Genomic DNA, 22983 nt, shown 5'->3' with positions numbered 1-22983 from the left:
GGAAAATCCACAGTTCAGGGAAGGAAGGGGGTGAAATGAATTATGGCAAGTTGAAGGAGTGCCTTCAACCATAGCTGTAACATTTCATTCTTATTTTTAAAACAATCTGAAGCAAAATAGCAAAGTGTCAATCATTATTAAGCCTGGATGGTGAATACTTTTCTACTGACTATATTTTGTTTAAACATATTTGAAATATTATAAAAGTTATAAAAAAAAATGTTTACCATGAAAATGCATTTCAAATATATTAGTTACCCATTCAACAAGCAAGTTGTAAAACATTTGCAACATATAATGACATTTTAAAAATTTTAATATTTGCATTTGCACCTAACTAAGGCTTATAATCACAGTTTTCAATGTTAACATAGTTAACCATAGTTATCAGTGAATGGTCAACAGATCACTTTAACTTTTTTTTTTTAATCTGTATTTTCTGGTCTTTAGACAATGAGCATGTGATAGTGTTTGTTTTTATTTTGGCATCAATCTTCATTTTTATGTCAGTAGTAATGTTTATTGATTTTAATCCAAAATAAAATTTATACTCCAAGCACCTGTTAGAAACTTGCAGAAAGAAACCAGTCTACCCTTAAGGAATTACAAAATGAAAACGGGCCTCTGTCAAGGAGAAAAGTTTGTGTCTTCAAACTTCTTGTTGCTACATGACATTTACATAGGTTATTCTAACTTTCAGTGCATTTCTTAGCCAAGATTTTGCCGAATAAAGTCATATTTTAAACACTGCAGTATCAGATACCTTGCTGTCATACTTGGAGTTTTGCACATTACTGGGGAAAATTACACACAAAGTAGACTTGGTAGAGTGTGGAAGAAACTAATTTATAAAAGCAGGTTGGTGGCTTGGGTAGATCAGAGTTAGCTGATAAATAATTGATATGTGAAGGAGTAGAATCACTTTGTGTAGAAGACATTAGGAAAAGAAAAATACAAGGTGAAAGTTGGAGAAAGCTGGAGAGTCGGGGTGGATTTTTATAATTTGACCAAAATGAGACTGAGTGCCAGTAGGGTAAGTCTCTTAGTAAGAGAAAGATTGAAGAAGTGGTTCAGGTGGGAGAGAGACTGTGACTCTGATAGTAACCAGTGGTGGAAAGGGAGAAAGAAGGAGCATCAGGGCACATCTGAACCCGCTGGCCTTTGAAAGGAGAAAGAGAGTGGGAACAAACAGAGGCATGTGTTTACATGTTTCCATGGTGGCGGAAAGGTGCATGAGTTCTATTTTTGAAAAAAGAAACACCACAAGTCTTTTGTCTTAACCAAATATATACACTGTGGACATACTGCCCCCTTACACACACATACACACATGTCAAAAAAGAAGAGGGGGAAGTGACTAGTTTATTTCATGAGAAACCAAAATAACAGCTATAAGACGATGATTAACTGACTAACTGAATGGGTAGGGACTGAATTCCAGTTTTTAAAGTCCATGACTAAAATTAGATGCAAACTAGGCTTGATATGGCTAGAAGGAGATGAGCCATAGAGCTAATATCAAAAGTAAAACTTTTAGCTCCAGTTTCCTTTGCATTCTTTGAAATGATGTATAAATCAGAACCAACTGAATTAAACAGGTGATACATAGCACTTGAATACAATGATTAATGGTACCCTGCACAGTAATTTATGGGAAAATGCTATTGAGCTTTGATATTATCATGGCCATTTTTACCACATACTATATTCACTACATGTGCAAGATACCACCTTTTTAAAAAATAAAAGACAAATTTACATTCTATTTTTTTCCACATTATCAGCCTAGTAGACAGACTCATTTGACCATTCCCGGTAAGAGGCACTGTGCATCATCTTGGTTGTGTATATATGGTGATATTTCTTACAGTAATATCATGATGTTGTACAATATTGTGACAGAAAGGAAAAAAGGATTAAAAGTGTTTAAGATAAAGAAATTCATGCACTATTTATACAGACTCATCATTCTTATTTTTGCTTGTCCAATTCAAAATCCAAAGACAGCATAAATATGTGTGTTTTGAATTATAAAAACACTCAGGGGAAGTATAGAATTAAAAATAACAAAATAGTTTATGCAGGGCTGCCTGTTTCTATACTGATCTTTAAAAAACCTTACTAGTTTTTCAGATTTGCTTTATGCCCTTTAAAGAACTCAGATTCATAATATACAAAGAAGTTTATGTGATATATAGAGCAGAGCCATAAACCATATTTTATGCATAACAGTGATTAAATGCATGGTTGATATATTTCACTAAGATGGAAACCATGTCGAAAAGCTTACATTTTGGTAACTTTCCTTTTGGGGGGCATTTCTAAATTATTTAAGTTGAAGAATAAAATGACTAGTTTGTGAATTTACATGCTCTTTTTAATCATCTTTAGGTAATGCTGATATGGCAAAGATGCTAAATTACAGGCAGCAGTGAGAATTGGTTGTGTAAAAGGCACAGAACTGCTTTGTATATGAGTCCATGAGGAATATTGTGTTCAAGGAGTGGGACCTAAGAAAATTACCTAGCTCATGAACCACACATTAAGAGCGGAGTCAGCTGTTGTAAATGCATATCCAACAACAAACCATTATGTATCTTTGGCTTAATTATATGTGCTTATTACACACCTGCCCAGGAGAGTAGAGGCTGCTCTTTGCATTACTTGTGGTTTTCTCTATCAAAACAGCAATAGCATTACGAAGCTTATCATGATTATGTATGATTTCTCTGGCTTGAGTGTGTAAGTCCCTTTATTTTGTGGGCAACCCACGCAAGATTAGGTGAACATATTAGGAAATATTTTAATCATGTTAGCAAAGAATTTCTAAATTTAGAAATGCAGTGAATTTATAGACCTGGACAAACATCAGCAACATTAAGCTTTTGTAAATCAACCTGGCATTTAGGAAGAGAATAAAAGAAGTTAGATAAATTCAGCATTTAATTTTTTCCCTAGAGTCCCATCTTAAAGGGGATTAATTATTATTATGATGATGATAGTGTTATTTACAGAGTACTTCAGAATAGGGAAAAACTTTAAACTATCAAATAACTAATGATTTACAATTTTTACAAGTCACATTAAATAAACCATCTAGTTAAAATTGTTCTGTATGTTTAAGAGCATCTACTAACCAAATAGAAGTATTGAAACATTTATAATAAGCAGAAAGTACATTTTAAAAGTAAACATATATATCAAAAATAACCTCAAAAGATCATCAGTAGCTCTAAAGAGAAGGATTTTATGGAACAACTCATTTATATACATCATCAAAACTTGTTACTTTTACAACTCAGATTCCCCTACTGATTTTGATTTATACTTGTCTTGAAAGCATCTAAGAGTCATTAACCCACCCTTTAATTTTAGTACTGTCTATGCTTAATCTTTCCATTTCTTCCCTTTACTCCTGTCTTCATTCCTTCCCAAAGGGGAAAAAGTGAGGTTACACTAAGAAACATAGCACACGTCCTGATGAGCATAATCCTGTTACCATGAAATACCACCATTTCTGCTACCACAGTTGAAGTTTGATAATTTCTCAGGAAGACAAAACTGAGAAAAGTAAGGGGTTTGGATCCATGAAAAATATGATAGTAATAATAGCAAAAGGAGAAGGACTAAATAATAATGGTTTATAGGAGACATGAAAAAGGAGCAGATGGTCATTTGGAAAAAAATATATACTCATTTTAGTAGATGCCTCTTAATATGAAACGTGAATTGTATTTTTTTCAACTACAGAAAATCTACAAATCTCTAGAAATACCAACAAGTTTCTAGAAATATAAGTAATCCTCTAGTAACTTTTTTGTTAGAATAAAGCTTAGTGTCAAATACAAAGATAAGCAAAATTTTTCCACCTCTTTTCTTATAATGTCGTATTTTCAAGGTTCTGTAGGCCCTTGATTCACAAAATTGAGACACTAAAATATATACAGTCACATTTCTACATTACACTGCATGCTCCTAAATTTTGCCTCATTTTATTAATATTCAGAAAGATTATTTCTCAACTCATTTTACTTAAAAATATTTCTGTTCAAATATTGCAGCTACATTTTTGAGGAATTGCTTTTAGAATGAAATCATCTGAGATGACTAGAACAATGAGGTAATATTTTTAGAATTTAGATTATCACCACAATGTCTGTTACATATTTTTGCAACTCAGCAAATTATTTCATTTCTCTCTTCCTAGTATGGAAATTTAATCTAGGTATTTATTTCATTTTCGGTAACCTATTTGAAGAAAAACTACCCTTCAGTATACAGTATTACATTATGCATTCAAAACTGATACTATAAATTATGCAATCTAACAAAAAATTATTAATGGTTTATGGGTGGAGGGGGGGGCAACCATGAAACCTCAACTGCTGACAATAGAAAGCAATTTTCTCTGTTGCCCATCAGTGAAAGGAAAGGAAACCAGAGAGTGTGTTTGAATGGGCCCGTTGCATTCCCTCTCTTTCACACTTGTCACTGTTTATAACGACAAACAACAGCAAGGCCCCAAAATAAACTTCAAGTCTAAAGCATAGACCACCTTTAAACATGAGTAAACACATAATTTTAAGCTAAAGCTTGAGACTTCAATACTTTTTTGTTGAGGTCCCTTTTAATATGCAATTCATGCAGCAGAATAAGGAGAGAATTGTCATTTTACTGTATTTTATATTTGTCAACTATTTTCACCTGCTATTACTAGTGCTTTCTCCAAATGGAGTATTTTATAATTATTAAAATCACTGAGAATAGATTCTAAAGCCTTTTCAGCCTGTTTAATATCACCTGAATTAAAGAAGGGATCCTGTAAATGCTGGGGCGAATCCTTCTGAAATTCTGACATTGCAGAAAATGCCCAAGACGAATAAGTGAGGACCCTGGCCAACATCATTCAGAGCATCTCAGGGCAACACAGAAGAGCTTAATGGTGCTAACCATTAACTTGTTGGGCCATTACATTCCTTCATTTGTGTGATTTTTTCTTCTCCCAGCAGCGCATTACAACACCAGGAATCTAGGTTCAAAGAGCTGAATGTGTTTTTGCAGAAATAGTACAACAGACAGGCTGGGTAGAACAGAGTGGAGGATCGTAGGATGGAGGCTGGAAAAGCAAAGCCAGGAAGGAGATGCACAGGGATGCAAAGGGCCTCCCTCCTCTTATATCATGTGCCTTCCTAATCACAGCTTTCATGATACTATATTTAATGTCCAACAGTGTGAATCTGGGGGCAAATGTTCAATCTGCAAAATTCCACCTTACAGAAAGTTTAACTTCTAAAAAACATTTTATATAAAAATTATGGAAAAATTAATCACTGGGGTAGGCCCTAAATCCAATTCAGTATGAATTAAGACAACTTTACAGTAATTTCTTGGATCTGTGATCACACCATTTATACCAATTCCCAAAGTTCCAGAAAACCCAGACATTATGTTAAAATATCCCACCTAAAAAGAAAATGAGCTTTTTCACGCCCTTTTTTCAAATAGACTCCATCCCAATGCTACAAAACTTGTAGAGTAACTCATACTTGTTTTACCCTATTTTTAGGTGCACAGCAGTATTTCTTAGAATGAAGGTTCAGTCACTACAGCATACTCTTACCTGCATTTTTTATCCTTAAATTAATACATTAATTCATCCTTTAATTAATATATGAAGATAATATTCTTAGGACTCACGTATTTGCTCTCTGCCCTTTCTGTTTCCCAGATTTCATTTGATGTTGGCCTAGTCTATTTCCACAGTATGTGCTAAAGGAAAGTACTTGTTTTGGTTTGTTTTGTTTTTAGTATTAAATTTTTGATATGAGGTGGAGAATTTCAGGTAGGATCCTTGTATCATTAATGAAAACAAAACTGCTTTGCAATTTAAATTTTCCTATATACTGCTAGTAATGAATCAAATAAATTATACACTGGTTTATGTAATATACAGGTGTAGTGGGTTGAATTGTGTCCCCCCAAAAAGATACGCTCAAGTCCTAATCCCAGGTGCCTGTGAATGTGACCCTATTTATAAAATGAGGTCTATACAGATGTAATCCAGTTAAGACAAAGTCATGCTGCACAGGAGTGGACCCTAAATCCAATGGCTGGTGTCTTTTTAAGAGAAAAGAAAGAGCTTTGGATGCAGACACAAAGGGAAGAAGACCATGTGACAGTGGAGACAGAGACTGGGGTGATGTAGCTAGGATTGCTGGCAAGGACCAAGGATTGCTGGCAACCACCAGATGCCAGAGAAAGGCATGGGCGGAGTCTCCCCTTAGAGCTTCCAGAAGGAACCAGTTCTGTCAACACCTTGATTTGGGCTTCTAGCCTTCTGACCTATAAGAGAATACATTTCTTTTGTTTTAAGGCATCCATTTTGCAATAATATGTTATGGCAGCCCTAGGAAATGAAAGTAACTACACTGCAGATTATTTTCTGGCATAAGAAGAGTCAACAGGAGCCAGGACTTCCCTGTCTCTGAAAATATAAGTGAGAAATCCCCACTTGGGCATCTGGAGAATTCTTTTTGATTAGCAAACATCTAAAGACATTTACTTACCTTTTATCATAATATGCTTTTATCCTCATTGCTGCCTAAAATTAATAATAACTTGAAAAGAAATAATTATGTTGAAAATTTGAAGCCAGACTTGTTTGTCGTGAATTTGGGGTTTCACAGGAAAACTCTCATCTCACAATGGAGTCTGTAATTTATACATTTCCCATTGCTTCCAGGTTAATTTCTGTTGTGAATGGAAATGAATTTTAGTTTTTCTACTAAAAATGAACGTGTTTCTCATTCAATAATATGGGTGTATTAGAAAATTTAAAGGTGTACACACACATAGGAAAAAAAACATTTGGCAGTATATGTACTTACGAAAATGTTAATAGAATTGGGAATTTTCAGTTTTCCCCTTTTTGGTTGTACAAGTTTCCTACCTTTTCTACAGTGAGTATATATAGCTTCTGTAATTTAAAAAAGAAAGAAAAATTAATAGGGAGTTTGCTGAGTGCTTGGCATGAAGTTCTCATTTTTCCTAGGCCAGATGTTTCCCTGACCTTATCATTATGTCAGGAGAAAAAAGGCAGTGGACCTCTGGTCTCCTTACCTTGGAATTTTTTTTCCTGTAGATACACACACACACACACACACACACACACACACCACACACACGCATGCACACGCACACACAACCGACCAACCAACCAACCAAGGAGTGTTAGCTTTATCAGCAATGAGATGTAAAGGAGACATAAATCATGGATGTGTCTGACATTTAACCAATTTAGATTCCTTTCACACTACTTTCAATTTCAAGTGTGTCCTTTGATTCTCCACTTAGAGGAAACAACCCTGTATGCTCATCAGAGAACATCTAACCAAGGCTTCCGCATCCCCACTGCCCCCGAGGCCCATTCGGTCAGAACAGAGTAAGATACGCATACACAGCACAAAACCCTGAGAGCACCGTGTGACGGCCCTGAGACGAACACTGTTTTCTGGAAACACTCAGCATTGTATGGAGTCCTGAGCATTAAAAAATATATGTCCTGTCCATTTTATGGTACTACCGGTTGTTAAAAGCTAGTAATATTTCTAGGCTTCCTGCTAATTTAAGAGCAAACAATGTAATTAAAATATCCTACAAGGCCCTACATGATCTGGACCTGCCCCACCAGCCACATTTCCTCCATGCTCCCGTGCGCTCCAACCCCCAGGCCTTTTCCAGTCCCTCAAATGGGCCATGATCCTTCCTGCCACAGAGCACTTGTATTCACTCTTCCCTCTGCCTGGAATTGGCTGCCTCCCACCTCTTTACCTAAATAGTCCAACTCGTACTTCAGTTTCCATCGGGGTCTTTGTTTCTTCAAGTAACTTTCCTGTACCCATCAGACTATGTCAGTCACCTACATCTTTTACCTTCACATACACACTATCCCCCTCCTGTCTAGTACCAACCAAGGATGGACTTTTAAATTTTCTAGTATGACTGTTTTATTAGTGCCTAGTGCATCCTCTAGAATGAGGGCAAAGATGAAGCTGCTTTTCTGTTTTTCTCTTACCACGGAATCCCCTGCACTTGAACAATGCCTGGCACATAGTTAGGTGTAAATAAACACTTACTGAATAAAAATATGGAAGAGTGAATTGGAAATACAAACTTCAAAAATTCTTTTAAGCTCTCAGTTCTTAAGAATCTTTCCCTTCAAGTCCAGGAGACATGAAACTGTGTACACACACTCAGGGAAGAATGCCAAGAGCAGTGGAGGTAGGTCAGTGGCCATCCATAAATCGCTCCTACTTGTGCTGAGCACTGTCCTTCGAGAGTCCCTCTCATGTATCCAGGTCCCAGCATGACATTTCTACCTTTTCTTCTAATGTGCATCATTCAGTAGAGTTACGATTGGGACATATTCATAAGAAGATGGATCCCCTACCCATAGGTTATATGCATGTTTATCTGCCAGCTATTCTCTCACACCTTGACCAAGCCTTTCCAGACTAGCCTAACATACAGGGTTTCTAGACTCAACCCTGACACTCAGTAAAACTTCACATGAAGTTTGATTGCTTTCCAGAAGACATAATGAGGCCAAGAAATGGAGACCAGTTCAAGGGTCTCATTCACTTTTCATTCTGTATCAGTTGTAAGCAAGTGTTCCTGAAGACTTTTCCTGTCCTTGCCTGGAAGTGGGGCTCTTCAACTGTCTGAATAGCAGGGCCTCAAAGCTCACAGAGGACACTGGGACATGTCACTGAGTCCCTCGGGACTCAGGACCTGCTGTCACTGCTGGGTAATCAGTCCAAACGAGGGGAAAATGTGCTCAACTCGCTTTCTAATTCAAGGTAGGAATAAAGGCCATGGAGACAGCCAGTGGGACAGTTCCTGTGCCTCACTTGGAACATGGATGGACAAGTGTTTGCTTATTCTTTTATAGAAATACAAAAAGCAAGAATGTGTGATTTCAGGAAGAAGAGGGGCTTTTACCAGGGTGTTTAGTTGTGTTACAGGTTCTTCTTCTGCAATGAGACAAGTCATTTCATGGATGAGGTCTTGGGATGCCTTGCTTGAGATATGTGCAGTCTCTTTATCATATGTGCTTCCTCTGAGAAGGAAAAAAGTCCTTATATGGTACTGTCAGGGGCTCAGGTCTTATGTAGGGTGTTTCTCCAAAGGGCTCCATAAAATAGAACTGACTAATTTTACTTTCACATACATTGCTTTTCAATTTGGTACTCATTTTAATTGGACCCACTGAGTGGGTCATTATAGTCTCATTCATTGAAGGTCACACTCATCTGCCTCTAAACCAGTACTGCACAAAACTCTGAAGAGGGAGATGTGTGTCTGTACTGTCCCTCCCCTAGCTTCTCCCCACCTCAGCTACTTATTTCCTCTCTACCAAACTTGTGACTTCAAAGGAAACGAGTTTAGAAGGTAGATTAAATGGTAGCATTTTAGGCCTAGAATGAGTATGTGTGGGGTGCACAGGACAAGAGGCTTTCTTACATCTCTGGAATCTCCCTGTAAAGGCAGTTGCCCATGTTGGCTCTTTTCCCACCTCCTCCTGCTGTCGAACTTGCTAAGAATATTCTGAAAATGAAGACCCTCCCACATACATTTTAGAAATGAATTGGGAAGCCCTTAAATCACTGGTCTCCCCAGATCAAGAGATTTGCCTCTTCCTATTTTAAGGGGACACTCTGTTTGGAAGTCTGATCAGGTTACAGTCTGTGAAATAGCAGCCTTTGAGAGTGCTCCTGATTCGATATGCATCCAGGGGGACATGAGTACATTATTCCTTCCAAAGTCAGCTGCGATTGAAGCTCACTAAATTGACGCCACATCTCCCCATCTCAGGCAGTGACAGAGGAATAGCAAGTATTTTTTACTAAAATGCTCATTTTTAATCAACTCCTTCTTTGAGGACTTTTCTATCTCTGATACAAAGGACATGATCTTTACTTTATAGAAGATGGCAGAAACACCAGCAAATCAATGTTTGAATCGAGGGGCTGCTGTCAGTGCCTCAAACACATAACTAGAAACCGTGTCCTTTTGCCAACAATGTCATGCAGAATTGAGGACAGAATTTATTGTAAATGGAAGAGAACTGATGTTTGAAGGAAATTTTGCATGTGTGCACCAGTACAGGTGTGTGCATGCATAGTGGGTTAGGCATATGCACACACATGTCTATCCTCACCCATTGATGCTCCATACTAATTATGGCCAAGAAAATCATAATCAATATCTCACATAATACAAAAATTTGTTTCAGTAGAAACTTACACCAATTCCCCAACTAAGTGTCTACACTAAGCCAGAAGACAGGTTTCTTTTTATTTATTTGTTTGCTCTGCTAATCTTCATGGGAAGCCCTCCTGTTCCCACTGGGCTCTCCTCTAGCAGAATTATCCCACCCTGGATTATGTTGAGAAGTATGCGATGATCAATGGGTAGAAAATTAAAGGGCAGGCAAGCAAGGCAAAAATGTGGACATCAGGTACTCAGACCCTTAACCAAGCTGATTTTACTTAATTCACATGGATGAAGCACCTCTTCAAGTGCTGTATCCCTCAAGATTACTTTTGTCAGGTCTCAAAATAATGGTTACCAGTTACTGAGTGATCTCAGTGTGACAGGCGCTGTGCTGTGGGCTGTGCATGCATAGGTTCAACTAATCTTCACACCAGCCTTCTGTGTTGCTGTTATTATCCCCTTTTTAGAGCTGCAAACACTGAGGTTCAGAGGGTTAAGTAAGTCATCCAGCATCAAATGGCTAATAGATGATGGGCAGATGGAGGATATGACCTTGACAGTGTGGTCCAGAGCCTATGCACTAAATCAGTACTTATATGCACCTTTTATTTTTAGCCTTGAAATTCTAAAGATAATACAGAACTAACAACTTAAGACCTTTATATAGAGGAATCTCTGAAAACTGATGACTTTTCTACAGTTACAGAGGCAAAACTTAATGCTCTGAAACAGGAAACTTTGTTCTCACTCTTCTATGAACTTTCTTTTCCCATGGAATCACAAAAATCACCTCCAGAGCTCATTGTCAATCCCTTGTCCTTCTAAGCAACCAAGATCTAATCTTACCACAAACATGAATATTGTTCTGTGGAAAATTACCTTTAGAGTTGGAGGTTACCTAGGAGCTAAAATAGTGCATTTTAAAATCACAGCTTCTAAACAATACCAAGTTTTTACCAGAACACAATTTGACCAGCCCCGTCCCCCCAAATTTATTCCAAAGTCTACAAATACTATTTTCTCCTTTTAAGAACAGGAACAGCAAAGAGTCACTCAGCTGATTTTGCTATCACATGGTCCATTAAATTCCCCCGACACTTGTTGAACTTAAACAAACAACCCTGAGTGAGAGAAAATAGCCATTCTGGATGATATTTGTTTGATCAGGTTCTGAAAAACTAAATCACTCAGTCAAGCCTGCACTTTTAAGGGGACAGCTCAGTTGACTGACAGCAGATTTGCTGAGCCTGCATCCATACATGGAGCTGATTTATAAAATGACTGTTGATCGTAGTGATGATATGTTTTTTAATCTAGTTGCAGCCTGCAGAAACAATAGTGATAACCAGGTAGGGTTAGGATGGAGAACCAGATGTTTGGAAGCCTATAGTTTATTAGAGCACTTCATCTCTTCATTGTATTTTGGGAGATTCTGCTTTGACTGTGGAATGTAGTTTCATCTGTTTATCTATTCAAGTACAGATGTAAAGCAAGGAGACCAGAAGCCCCCTTTAGAAAGTTAGTTTTAGAATATTTCATCAAAGTTCATCTTGTGTTGCCCAGGATGGCTGCTTGAGAAACCCTTTTTTTTTATCCCAACCTCCTTCTTAGTTAAAATTCTGCTCTTTGAACCCATCTCCAGGGTAAAACCTTCCTGGCAAAATAATATAAGCCAGCGTGTGCAGCTAGATAGACCTTTCAAGCCCTCCCAAGGTGAGAAAATGTTACTTTTCCCTTTTATGTGTTGTGGTTCATTGGATAATATTTGTCATCTTGTCACATAATAGGAACGACGTTCACAATGTTGAAAAACACCCTTAAGCAGCAGCACTTAGGGATATGGGAGCAGTCTCCGGGCTGTAGCCTTCATCAGCCCCTCTATGCACCCACAAGCATATATGTTCTCAGCCCAGAAGACTACCATTTCATTCTAATTTGGGCCAGATCCACACCAGAGCACAGTTTGCATTGGACAGGCAACGGATAAGTGGATTGCATTTGGATAGCTTTCATCATATTTGCATTGACACTTGAAAAGGCATGAAAAATTTGCTGAGTATTGTATTCTTTAAGACAGACACACACACAGCATTCTGCTGTGGAAAACATTGCTTATGAGGACAGCTGTGCTGGAGTCATTGTAGTAATATATAGTCGGTTTCCGAAAGGTGAGAACTGAGAGCTCCATGGAGGGAGATTGCTTAGGTTCCCCTATTGGGGAAACCACCCCTTTGCTGTTAGCTCTGAAGAGACTCAGAGAAGCTGCCAGTAGGTGAGCCTTATGCTCATTCCATCAGGCCTTACCCCACTGCCACTGCCCCCTTGGACTGCACAGTGTCCTTTAAGATTTCTTTTAACCTTTAAGCCACACAATAAGCCTTATTTTATCCTTCCTCCACAATTATCTATCTATCTATCTATCTATCTATCTATCTATCTATCTATCTATCTATCAATCATCTGTCATCTATGTATCTAATCTATCATCTATCTATCTAATCTATCTATCTATCATCTATCTAATCTATCTATCTATCTATCATCTATCTAATCTATCTATCTATCTATCTATCTATCTATCTATCTATCTATCTATCTACCATCTGTCCTTTTTGGGCTGGCATGGAAAGCACACAGTGTGATTTTCCCACTGACCTCTTCCAGGCAGGATTATCCTGACCTTAAATCTCTAGAAGAGACTGTTCTGCCTATTGACAAATAGATATTTCTAGGCCATTTTAGAAAAAACTCTTTCATAAATGATCTTTCTAGGGAAAATGTACCCAAGAACACAAAGCCAGAAAGTGTGTAAATACTTAGAAGCTAATGATCGAACCAGTGGGTTTTTGTGATATCTCTGATTTTTTATTTACTATCACTATCCTGTAGGAGAACCCTAAATTAGAAGGGGGGAAAACCTTTAAAAGCCCTGCAAAGATTTAAGGAAGGCCTTTGCAGCTGTTGTCTAATATCTTTTGGAAAGAATGTCCTATAGACAAGAAATAAGAATTTTAGAATACACAAAAGATAAAGTCTCATTGTCATGATCAAGGTGTAGCCATAATGGACACCTGGCTCTTTTATCTATAGTTTCTCCCAGTGGCTCTCAACTACTTTAAGTCAAAAAAATTTTTTAATACTCCCCAAGTTTTAGTTTATTTATATTTAATAATCAGCTCATTTAGTTGCTTTGTATTTAGGTAGCAGTTTTTTAGAGACTCCAGGAAGTAGCATTATTCAAAGTAATCCATTCTGAATACTTAATCAAATTGGTATGGCTTCAGTTGATTGTTCGAATACAACTGCCTTAAAGATTTCCATGCTAAGATTGTTGCAGCCAAAGTCTAGAAGTAGAACATTGGGGCTTCACTTCCGATTTGTCTGTGCATTAAAGGAGATGTAAATTATTTCCTAAGAAGAGGCTTTATTCTGCTCATGAAGATAGAATTGTTTTATGTGTGTTTTTTTTTCAGTCATATGTTTTTTTGCTAGGCTCCAGTAATTTCACAAGGGAGTATCAACCCTGCATATTGTTTGACATTTTACTAAGGTGTGGTTTAATCGGGTAAAATTGGTCAATTTAATTGGGAACAGAGAACAATCACACTCCAGATAATTGCCAAAGAGAACAACCTGCATACTGAATTGCCTTTGGGGTAAAATCATTAGAAATGTGACATTGACCATATAACTCTCTTCCAGGTATTATTGAAGATTTAGTCATTATGGGCAGAGAATCTCATATATGTGGGGCCTTATAGACTATTTTTTCCTCATCTTAGTGTCTGGAAGCAATGAGCTTCTATTAAAAATTGTTCTTCTTTGTCTGATGTGCTGGTGTATTGCCATTTGTTGCTTACAAGGATGGTCAGAGATAGGTGTCCACCAATACCAGAATGTGTGCCTTGAGGGTAGGCATTTTATATAGCTCTATCCCTAGACTTATTTACAGTCTTTCTCCCTGTTCTTCCTTTTTCTGCCTCTAGTTGATTTTCTCTTGCTGCATTTTAGTAATCTGGCGACCCATTCTTGTGGAAAAGAAGGTTAATAAGTAAATATTGCCCTCAAAGCCTCAGAAGAAGAGCCTGACTTATCCCACAATAAGCTGGTAAAAATGAGGGAACATTTTCTGCTTCCCTTCAATAGGAGTCAGAAAGAAAACTCTTTGAAAGAAGAGCAGGCAACCACAGGAAAAATCAAACTGAGATAAAGACAGAGATATTATAGCTAAAAGAAGAAAATAGTACAAGGAAAAAATGTGATGGAAAATGTAAATTTGTTTCACTGTTGGACAGCCATAAATAACTTGCAAATTCATATCTGTGCTGTGGAGTACACGCTTGAGACACCCTCCCGTAAGCAGAGGGAAAAACATGCAGAGAAGTAAGATGAACAAAAAACATAGAAGGCAGACATTTAAGGTCAGACTTAAATGATAATTTTCCAAATGCAGAAACCAGAGCAATATGAGGGAAGCAATAGTCAAAATATAATAGACGCAAACTTTCCTAAGGTGAAGAACAATTATATCTAAAAGTGACTTATCAGGATCTAGGCAAAATTAATAAGAAGGACCTATATCTAAACAAATAATTTTTAAAATTTAAGTTCAAGGACATTGCATAATTACTTTTCAGAAAGAAGCAACAGTAAGAGTGTTCAAACTTCTTTTTTTCCAACATTATTTTGAAAGAAAAAATGATATCAATAGAATTTTGGGATATAAAAATATTGAGAAGCAAGAATTCCTTATAACATCTGGATTGTGTGCCTATGCCAAGACTCTCAGTCAGGCAAGGATTGAAGGGCATATCACTCTGTGTCCTTCCTAAGGAAATTACTTGAAGGTGGACCCAGCTGACCAAAAGAGAAATGAGAAATAACACAGGAACACAGTGTCAAGTCCACAAAGACTGACACTAATTGGGAAACTAATGTAAAATTAGTTCAAACTAATGTAAAATTTAGAGAACTAAATTACATTACATTGAAACTAATGTAAAATTTAGAGAACTAAATTACAGAATTGAATAAACCACAGAATTGAATGAGAAACCCTAGAACTATTGTTGAAAAGTATATTCAAGTGATAAAAATAATGTATAACACTAAGCTGCAACACAATAAAAATTTGGAACTAGAGTTCAGTCAGGCTATGAAAACTTAAGGGACCACTAAGTTCTTGGCCAGATGTTATGTAAAACATTGTTTATTTTTTATGATCTCAAAAATAAAGAAATACAGGATTCAGGATACATGAAATATGTCTAGGTCACTATAGAATTAATTCAAAATTTCTCCCTTCCCAGTAACTGCAAAAGATACCAGTAAAACAATAATTGGCAGAAGATAGAAAACAACAGTATCATCAGGGAGCTTAAAACAAAACTATAGGAATAAAAATAAACATGTCAGTTATCACAATACATGCCAATAAGTTACCATCTCCCCATAGCCCCCAGTCCTCAGCCCCATGGAAAGACTTTTTAGTTAAAGAAACAAAGAACAGCAAGTGGTCCTTACAGACAACCTAATATGGAAAGAGTTTGTTTTGTTTTTAGGTACATAAATTTGCAATTTTCAGTATAAATTATGCAGTAAATTGAACATGGTCACAAATTTCTTGTCACTCTTTCCCCACCAAGAGGTGGAGTTCATTTCCCCAACAGTTGTCTTGGACTCACACTATGACTTGCTTTGGCCAATAAAGAAAAAAGAATAGGAAGTCTGCTCGAGGCTTTGGACTGAAGAAATCTGACAATTTGGATTCTTGCTCTCTTGGAGCCCAGCTCCCCTGCTATCAGGAAGCCCAGGTTATCTTGCTGGAGACAGAGGCCACAGTAAATTTTACCACGATGTATTTAACCACAATAAAAAGAATGTATATTGAGAGAACAAATTTATGTTCAAAAATATCATCTCATGTTACTTTATCCTACACCATCACAGCTTTTAGTATGAACAGTGAATTTTTCTTTTTACAGAATATTCAATATTTTTTGTCTTTAAAAATCCAGATGTTTTGGAGCATTTCCAAATAAAAAGCACTAATAAAGCCCTCAGACTCCAGACATCAGCAACCTGAAGACCAATGAAGTTCCCGTAAATCGTGCTTTCAGATGTAAACTGCGGGGTGGTAGCCAATTCCATACAAGCAATATTTGCTATGGAGGAAATAATCTTTTTTAAAGTTACAGTTAATCAACAAAACAGCCTAGTTATTATCATTGTCTCAATTTATTATGCTACCTGTCCCCTCCTTAACCCAAATGGTACAGTTAGCATCCGAAGTTGTGGTTTCCATTTCTGAAGTAAATAGATTTCAAGGGGAACCAGTGTATGATTTCTGCTGCATTTTCTTCACAGTCCAACCTTGCTCAAATACTCTGTTTACTGGGCTCTCCTATGAGGATCCTGCTTTCCTCTCACACATACCTTTCCTCCCTCCTGCCCTTAGCCATGTGCTACAGGAACACAGCTGCTGGAAGCTGTCCTTCACCCCACCCCTTGATATTTCTCACCTCCAGACCTTGTAGTGTTGTGTTCTCTCCTTTCAATTCTGCTTTTGCTTCCCACTTACACACACACACACACACAATACCTGGCTAACTTCCACATATCACTGAAACTCTGTTTAAATTATCACACCCTCCCAGTAATTTTTCTTGATCTTCCCTACTCCACCTCCCCAAGACACACAAACCCTGCACTCTTCAAGCTGAATTATATGACTTTCCTCCTGCCCCTCCTATTACACTTATTACACGGCTTTACATTTATCTCTTTCTGTGTTCATTTCCCCTCAACCCCCCTCTCACTAACCTATAAGTTCTTGAAGGACAGAATGTGTGCCTCATTTATTTTGGGGCCTCCCAGCACCTAGCAATGAGACCAGTGGTTGGTGACTGATAGGCCAGATAAAAATGAATGAGGGAGTGAGAGAGTAGCATGAACCCCATGATATTAGTCTGTGCAGATAGTAGTGCAGAAAATGGCATGGTCCTGTCCTTTCCTACATTAATAACCCACTTGTAAATTACTTGGGCAAGTATAGAGTACTTACTACGTTTCTTATTCCCTCCACCAATAGCTACATTAAAAGACCTTGGAATGTTGGGCCACAGTTGTAGAATTTGTATTATTTCTGTTTTAGTTCAGAATCTACTTTGTTAACTCCAAAATGAGTTACTTTCAATATACAATTTTCATCTGAATGTTGTTCTAATAACAAAGTTTATCAGACAGAGACAACCTTCAAAAGTACAAAGAGTTAACTGTGTAATTTTCTTAATGAGACTGAAAAGGCAGTGCATCATTTTTTCTAACTATGGCATGCTCTGTGACACCATGTAATTTTGGGGGTATCTATACTTTGCTTGGAAAAGAAAAACAATACCTAGTTTCTTTTTAAGACTATTTTGCTGCCAGGAAAAAAAAATCATTTTCTCTGTCACAATTATGGCAATAAATCTTACAGTGAAGACATTTAATGATGGCTACAAGGCTTCCTTTATTTTGCCTTCCAGAGACAGGCTTTAAACTTACTAAGCATGTCAGGAAAAGCAAAGGATGGGTCCATCTTAGTTTTACAAATGCATGTTTGAGACATAACGTTGTTAAAAAGAAATACTTATCTGGCCCTGAGTTTACTTGGCCTGGGCTATGTTGCCTTTGGTGTATAAGTTTAATCATACTCAGAAGTGTATGATTTAGACTCTCGATTCTTGGGTTGTGAAGTCATTGAAATAAGTTGAATTAACCCAGTTTCAAGCTTATTGGTGACTAGAGTTCTGTGGACTTTTAAACTATTTAATTTGTTTTGAATAGGAAGTAGATACTTGTAGTATAAAAATCAAAAGGTCCCAAAAAGCATGTGATAAAATTCGCCTCCCACCTCAGACTCCCTGCTTTACAAAGCACTTTCACCACTTATGACCACTTACACCAGCTTCTTCTATATCATTTCAGAGGCCTTATATGTAAAGCAGATGCAAACATGTAGCTTTCTTAATATCTCTTTGAGATAATTCCATATCATTACATACTCAGTTGGTTTTAATAGTTGTATAATGAATAAAGAAAATTTATATTCAGTTGCATATTGATAAATATTATTACAAGTGACATTTCAGTGAACATCATTGGAACATAATATCTTTCCACATGTGAAGTTATATAGATAAGTTAAATTCATAGATGAGGAATTGCTAGATCAAAGGTTATATACTCTTTTCTCTTCATGGATATTGCAAAACACTTTCCATAGATGTTATACCAATTCATACTGCCACCAAAATCAGTGTGCCTGAACTCTCATGTTCTCATCACAGAATATGTTACCACAACTGACCTTTGCTAAACTTAAAGGTTAAAATGTTTCCAGGAAAAATCAAATATGGGGGAATTCTTACCAAAACAGCCTTTTGAAAAGCTTTTTTTAAGTGTGAAAATGTTCTTAGAACATTTAAACTAAATTTGATGACTGAGTTCATCAGAGATGGTTTAATATTCATCAAAAAAGGAATTTTCAAATTTTGTATGTAGAGAATTCACTTATAAGGGATCTGAAGTATAAGCCAAAGAGAGGAAAGGGTTATTTAGAGCCTTCCTGCCCTTCCTTTTTTTCGTAATTCCCTCTACCTAACTTGTCTTCTTGTCTTTACTCACCACTCTCCCACCTTGTCCCTGTTTAGTAAAAAGACACTTTAGTTTGAGTTTTCTTTTTTCCTAAGTGTGGTTGTTCAAAGTACAGTGGCTGGCTAACATCAAATATCTTTGGAATTTAAGGGCAAATTCAAGTAGTAAGAGGACATCTATGTTTTTCTTTTATCCAGTTACCAGATCATCTTTGTTAATTCTCCTTTGCAATTGAGTTTTTATTTATATTTCCTTCTTTGCCTCCCTAGGAAAGAAACTTATTCCCTGAAACTGCAGAGCTGACTTAAATGTTCACTTTTCTAAAGCAGAGCACAAATTAATGTAATCTTTTATTATATGCTAGTCACTGTCATTGTGGTTAAATACAGCGTAGCACAAATACAGCATTTTTGCAGACACACACAAATGCACACATGCAAACACACACACATCATGGTTTCTCCTTGATGAATATAGCAAACTGTTCATTTTTCTCACAGCTATAAAAAAGACAGTCAATTGTAATAACTAAAATGCAAGTATATCCATTTCATCTTCTCAACTGAAAAGAGAACAAAATTAAATTAAAGCTAAAACTTCACTAGGATTCTTATTCTTGGCCAATATTTATAGTTGAGCAACATATTAAAAAAAACTGTACTTGATCATTCTAAAAATTAAAATACAAAATTGGGCACAGTGGGAGATCCAGGTGAGATAGTATTGCAAATTGATATTCAAATATTGTATTTGGCCATAACAGAGTTTAAATTAAAGTTTACCCTAAAACCAAAACAGGAAATTAATTAGATAGTAAAAAATGCCAACACAATTTCAGTAGGTATTCTGCACAAATACCCCTTGATATAAGGAAAATCAAAGACAATTGATAAATCAGTCAGTGAATTACACATAACCTAAAGCACCAGTTTCAAGGGTTGATATTTTAGCTTTAGGGTTTCTTTTGGGTTTGCTCTAAAAAGATAGTGTGTTAGGTGTAAACATAGTCTGATGACATTTACTGTTACAGTTAGCTCTGTTAGATGTGCTTATGTTCTGTATATAGGAAAAGAGGAAGGACTTTTGGCAGAACTGTTGGGCCAAAAATAAAAGCAAAGGAAGATTCCAGATATAAAACAAGCAAAACTTGCAATGGGATGAAGCAGGAGAAATGCAGTGCACCAAAGCACCACCCAGAGTGTGCTGGCAAGAGGGAGAGGTGGTGACGCAGGAGGCATTTAAACTGCCAAGGAGGCAGAAGGGCCAAGGGACATGTTGCGGACATGGTTGAAATATCAAGGCCATAAATAGAGGGTGTTCCAAGAAGAAAAGAGCATTTAAAAAATAAGACAGCTCATCAAGGAGAGCCTATATTTTGGAGTTCTTTTTAGCGGGTGAATGACCTCTCAGTTCTAAGGCAGGGGATCTTAAAGTGCGGTCCCAGACCAGCTTCACTGGCATCGCTTTTGGAAACTTGTTAAAGTACAAAAGATGGGTCCCACCCCAGACCTATGAGCCAGACACTGCGGGTTGAAATCTGTAGCCTAGAAATCTGCATTTCAAGGCCTCCAAGGATTCCGTGCAGGCTCAACTCTGGACCCCACTGTTCTAGAAATTGGAGCTGTTGTCTCAGAGCTTTAGAAAGTACCTGTCAGAATCAGAATGCCCCAGATTTGCCCTCTCAGCCTCCCATAAACTCTGTCTCCATGACCTGGCTTTCTGTTTGGTGCAGGAGGAAGCATGCAGAACACTCTTCATTCTGTGGCATTTCTTTAAAAAGCACAGTTCATAAATCAATTTTGGTTTCTCACGGTCCCAGAAATCTGTTCTCCTTTTTATTGATTATTTTAATAGGGATGAAAAGCTTTTTCTGCTACTTGAAAAGGACACCAACTAGTTCTGTTTTCTCTTAATTATATCAGTTGGAGGCAAAGACCACAATGAACACAAATTCCACTTGGAGAGAGGTGTTTCTAGGTAGAAAGAGCATTGTGGAAGCTTAAGTTCCCTGTTTCCGGACCATAGAGACAATCGTGGTTTTCTTATTGCTGAGGCATGCAATTATTGCAATAATAGTTGATAGTTATTGGGTGTTTCTGGAGGCTAAGCATTGTGTTGAGAAAAATCTTAGTTAACCCAGATGTCTATGAGGTCGGTGCTACTTTAGCTTTCATTTTATAGATGGTAGAGTTAAGTAACTTGTCCAAGATCATCCAGTTAATCAATATGTGGTGGAGAGGACCTAGCTAGTTCTGATGGCAGGTCTTGCACCTTTAATCCCCGCAGTCTGTACCTTGCCATCCTTTTACTTGGCTTCTGACAGTCCCCTAGGACCTGCTTCTGCTCTTAGCACTTCCGCCACCCATTCTGTTCTGGTGTTTTGTTCATAACCAACATCCACAAAGAAATGAGACACCATCTAAATAACCTTTTGTCCCTATCCATTCCTTTTCTTACACAGAAAATACATAGAACATACAGGTTGAAGGATTTCATTGTCCTCACTAAGAGAAAACCAGATATCTAAAACTGACAAACATGGGGAAGGTAGCATATTAAAAAAAAATTTTTTTTAACTGTATATATATATATAATTAAGGTCTTACAATTAAGTTTTACCATCCCTGAATTCCACCACATTATAATATGAGTCTAAGGAAGTTTTTGTGGACTGTGTGCATTTTCTAAAGAGGCAGAGAAGCAGGTGGAGGGGAAACAGCAGGCATTTCCCTAATGCAGCTTGTTCCAGTACCTTTCTCACCAGCCCAGTCTTTAACATCACCACCAATGCCTTCATTCCTCTATCCAGTTGGATCCCAGTTCCTATCAATTGCATCTTCCAAATAACCCTGTATTTTGTCATTTCTGCTGTCTTGTGTATCATCTGATGAAGTTTTTGGATTATAAATAAACTGAAAGCAATAGAAATATACAGAAAGCATTTAAGGCAAGGAAATGGCATGATCAGATGTAAATTATGGAGCCATCATTCAGACAGATGTGCAGAGGATAGATTGGAAGGGGGCAGGGAAATGGATGAGGTTGGCATGAATTAAATAAAAAGCATGGGAGCACTGAATGGGGTGCCAAGCAAGTGATGGAAGCTTATGTATTGGTTTCTGCTCCTATCAGCCTTCTCTTTAGGAAAGAGAAGATTTCTTTTTACCAAATTACAAATTCATTTAACACCATTCAGTTAATATTTACTGAGCACTTACTGTGTGAGAAATGTGATGCTGGGCTATGGCAATACAATAGTGAAGAAAACGACATGCATAAATACCTCTGGGTGGTCAATATGTTGCTAGCTGCCATTACACCTTTACTTGAATGCACTGACTAAAGGAATGAAGAAAAAAGAGTATTAATATGTAGGTAACTGATTTGGGAATAAAGACATAGCACTAAGAGAGAGGAAGTAATGAAGACAGACTTCTACCATCTCATATTCTTAGCTAGGTCTTCCCCCAGATAGAAAGGAAATAGCCATTGGATACCATTCAGGAGAGACATATCTTCAAATTTTTTTAAGTGTGTGTCATTCAGTTTGGAGTAAGCTGAAGAGTGAATAGGGTATAGGTCAGTTTAATTGGAATTTGAAAAAAAACAAGAGTAAAAGACTCTTAGCTCTAAAGAAATGTGGGTAGAAGCCCAGGTGAGAGCCTTGTCACCTCCAGGAAGGTCCTCAGGTCATGATGCTTGGGGACGGGCAGATATCCAAAAGTAAAGCCAAGGAGGACAGTGGATGAAGAGCTGTGAGAGAAAAACACCCGTGACTGGGTTGCTGTAAACAGAGCATTGGGCTTGGAGGCAGTGAGCCTGAATGCGAGTCCCTGCTTTGTCCCGCACAAGCCGCGTGATTTTGAGCACATGAGGAAATCCCTCTCAGTCTATTTGCCTATCTTTAAAATGGACACAGTAACACCTATCCTAATTATACCACAGGCTGGTGTGAAAGGCCTCCATTAGACTGAGATACTAATAAATCCTATATAATATAAAACTTTTTTGATTTTATCTTTAAATATTGTACTGTAAAGTAAGCCACTTCAAATTCTTTTTTTTAAAGAT

This window comes from Manis javanica, chromosome 6 (genome assembly GCF_040802235.1).
Source record: "Manis javanica isolate MJ-LG chromosome 6, MJ_LKY, whole genome shotgun sequence".
Lineage (NCBI taxonomy): Eukaryota > Metazoa > Chordata > Mammalia > Pholidota > Manidae > Manis > Manis javanica.
The sequence above is the reverse complement of the archived record's forward strand: the minus strand, read 5'-3'. Positions refer to the sequence as shown.